Source organism: Myotis brandtii, unplaced genomic scaffold, assembly GCF_000412655.1.
Source record: "Myotis brandtii unplaced genomic scaffold, ASM41265v1 scaffold64, whole genome shotgun sequence".
NCBI classification, from domain to species: Eukaryota; Metazoa; Chordata; class Mammalia; order Chiroptera; family Vespertilionidae; genus Myotis; species Myotis brandtii.
The window spans coordinates 945,199-948,857 of NW_005370460.1; the positions used below are offsets into that span (position 1 = coordinate 945,199).

At 65.3% G+C, this 3,659-nt stretch overlaps 1 protein-coding gene across 1 annotated transcript in view; it reads left to right on the forward strand.

Moving 5' to 3' along the window:
• The window catches only part of NOS1AP (nitric oxide synthase 1 (neuronal) adaptor protein), a 113,316-nt gene that overhangs the window by 100,570 nt on the left and 9,087 nt on the right, over window positions 1-3,659 (forward strand). The gene's annotated exons all lie outside the window — the stretch shown is intronic.

The window sequence follows — 3,659 nt, forward strand, 5'->3', positions numbered from 1 at the left end:
TGAGGTGACTGGGGAGGCCGGTGCTCCAGCCCCTCCGCTCCGCCTTGCTCATTGCTGGGAGTGGGAGGTGGCTTTGCAGTCAGGCCGTGACCCTGAGGCCCCCTTCCAGGAGCTTAGTGTGAATTTGTGCCAGACGCCTTGGCAGAGACCTCCCCCTGCGTCCAGCGCTTGTCCACGCAGTCCCCATGCCTCCGTCAGCGCCCCAGGTGTCCCAGTGGGTCTGGCACCCATCGGGCCCGGAGGTCATGCTGGTGGGAGCTCAGCTGTAGTGTCAGTCACAGCGAGGAGCTGGCTGAGCTCTGCAGGCAGAGTTGGAGCCTGGAGGCTTGTCGGGGCCACTGGCTTGCAGAGGAGGGGAGCGAGTCCCCGTCGCCTCCTGCTTCCTCTGCCGAGGGAGGCCTCCGGCGTCCACATGGCCCTGGGTGGCCAGGAGCGGTGGGACGAGACCATTCGTCCCTTTAAGGCCGACTGACTCCGAGGTTGAGCCCTGCAGTCAGGAGGGCGGAGGTGGTGGGAGCGTCCTGGGGCTGGAGGTGGGCTTGCTGTGTGCTGAGGGGCATGTGTGAGCCCGCGGCCCGGCAGGCGCATCCCCCAGACGGCGTGCAGGAGGCACCGGCAGCCTGGCCACACCGGGCGGCCTCAGCTCGGGCCTGAGAGGACCTGTGACACAGGCCCCTGGCGCCTTTGGCAGCCAGGCTTTGAGACTGGCATCAGTGGGCATGGCTCCCACGTGGTGCGACCTGAAACGCCCACAGGAAGGAAGAGGCTGCTGCCCAGGCTCAGGGTTGTGGGTGCGCAGAGCAGGGCCACGCGTGCAGCCGGGGAACACACTGCGGGCTGTCGGCGACAGAAGCCTTCGCTGGGAGCGCCGCGTGCTGACGGCAGCACAAAGCCTGGCTCCGGCCGCCCGCCACTCGCCCTTCCCGGAAGTCCCGGCGAACACAAATTATTCAGCGTATCAGTTGCCAAGTAATTATTATTTATCCAAGAGTGGGCGTGGGCACGTTCCCTTCATGTCCTCAGAGATGCGCCCGAATCCGCAGTCACTGCTGAGGCCGACGAGGAGCCATTTCAAACGCACCATCTCCACAGACGTGTGTACAGTGTCCGTGGGCACAGCCTGCGGCCTGTGGCTTCCCACGGCTCACCGCCACCAGGACGCACCCCGCGTGCCAGTGAGGCCTCACCACCGTCCTCTCCTCCGACGCTGGGCCGGGCCCACCTTCCCCTGCAGGTCTCCGCCCCTTTCTTCACCTGGGAGAGCGTCTCCAGGGCTCTGCCCGGGCCCGGCTTTGGGTAAAGCTATGGTGTAAGGCACGTGGGTTAATAGACGGGCCTCCTGGCATCTCCCACGCCTTCAAGCAGATGGACCCGCTGCTCGGGGTCTGCACCGGCAGCCCGCTCGGCCGACACTGCTGCCACCACGCTGGGGTCTTGTCATTGAGCGCCAGCGGTCCCAGGGCCGAGGAGGGTGTGCCGTGGCCGCCCACTTCAGATGGGCACATCCGGGCCTCCACGAGACCCTGAAGAGCCTGCGATAAAGACAGTTTCTTGCAAACACGTGCCCCCCGCCAGGGGGGCCCCCTGTTGCTATTTACACCCCCACCCACTTATCATCAAGGCGAGCCCAGCTCTGCTCTTGTCATTGGCAAGACTCAGTCTCAGACCTCAGCCTCCGCCACTCCTGAATTGGCTCCGTGCTGGTTCAGACGGCCCCTGGCCTTGAGGCACTGGGCAAAGGGGGCGTGCCCTGTCACCTTGCCAGGTTAGACCTCCGTCCCTCATGGACACAAGCCCCTCTGCCCACCTTCCCCACCCAGCATGAGGCTCGCCTGGCTGCCCTAGCTCCTGCTTCTCGATGTACCAGTCAGGCAAGGCTGTGAACCGGGGGTGAGGGGTTGGGGGGACACCCGCATGGCCATGGGCTGGGCCCACCTGCTCCCGGGTGCTCTGGCCTGGCTGCCTGGCTGCAGTGGCGTCAGCCGCCTCCTTCCCGGTGGCTGGCTCCTGGTGAACTCATGAGGAGAAGGTTATTCTACTCAGTGTTGCTGCCTAAGACCCGCCCCCACCCGCGCCTGGCGCTTGATGGAACCAGTGTGTCCCGAGGCTCCGAGATGGCCTGTAGTGAGTTAGAGAAATGGCGCTCACCTGCTCTGCGCCGGCCTGTAGTAGCGCCTGTGCGTGGCTGCTCCCGGCCCCTTGCACGCTGAGACCCGGCCGCTGCCTGTGTGTCTGGGGTGGGGCTAACAGCCATTCCCAGGCCTGTGCTCCCGACTCCAGCCTGGCCCTGCCCCCACTTCTGACGGAGGAGCTGGAGTCCAGGCAAGTGGGCAGTGGTCTGGCGCTGGGCGGGCTGAGGGTGGGAGCCAGTTTCGGGAGCAGCACAGAGGGAGGCCGAGCCCAGAGCTGGGCTGCATCAGGGACCTGCCCGGTGGTCTGTGCCAGAACCATTGTCACCGGAGGCCCGCGGCCCGGCCAGGAGACGCGCATGTTTGTGCCAGGGCTCAGCATTCTGAAAGGAAAGGGCTGGACGCAAGTGCAGGGCGGGGCGTGGGGACCGAGCTTATGCTCCCTGGGTGCTTCAAGGCCCATCGGCCCACCGGGGTCAGAGCGCGGGCCACGGCGGCGGCGGCTGGAGCCTGTCCCCCTGTGCTGGCGGGCAGCGGCTCTGCACTGGTTCCAGACGGGCAGCCTCACGTTCGTGCCCCAGGCTGGGGACACCTGGGTGTCCCCGTGTTTGCAGAGCGCCGTGCTCGCTCCACCTCGTGCAGCTGTGCCCCGCCGGAGCTTGGCCACCTGCAGAGGAAGCTGCTTTTTTCCCCCCATCCACCTGGGGGTGGGGTCATAGACCTTCTGAGCCGCTAGGCAGCCCTGGGCGGTGAGATGGAGACAGTGAGGTGCAGGGAGAAGTGAGTCACCTGCGGGAGCAGAGGGAGCCACGCAGGCCGCTGCTGGCAGGCTCTCCGGCTGGGATGTTCAGGTGCAGGAGCCCCCAGGTGCGGGCTCAGTGTGCAGAATCATCTGCTCTGTGCGCTGAAAGTTGAGTCTCACGCTTCTGTTTTGTCCTGAAGAACCTAGAAACTCTGTCTGCTCAGCAGGCTCCTCTCAGCGACACGCTGGGCAGTAAGCCACTTGCAGGTGGAGGCCTCCTGTCCCTCCCACAGCCCTGTCCTGTTCCTCAGGACCAGCAGGTTTGGGGACTCGGGCGAAATATCTCTGTGCCTCGGTTTGCAAGGGAGATAAAGCCTCACAGGCCCCGCCCAGCGTCTGCCCTGACCTCGGTTCACGGGCGTCAGCTGAGGCCTTGGGGACGGCAGGTTTGCTTCAGAGGCCCCAGGCCTCCCCGCTTCCCCGGCCCCTCCTGGGAGCCATGAATGGAAAGTGGCTGCTGATCTCCTTAGTGGCTCCACTTAGAAGCAAGGTCAACCGCAAGGTCATGGCTGAAATCTGCAAGAGGGAGGCGGCCGCCCACTCAGAGGGGGTCTGCGTGCTGCCCTGGGGACAGGCTGTGGCTGCTGGGCCCTCGTTCAGATTGGCCGATGGGGTTGTGGGCGGGCGAGGGGCAGGGGGGCTGCCGTTTTTACTCTTGGAGAAACGTGGGTTTTTCTGGCTTAAACTTCTCTTCAGAAATGCAGAGCCTTCCCAGCAGCTCCTCCAAC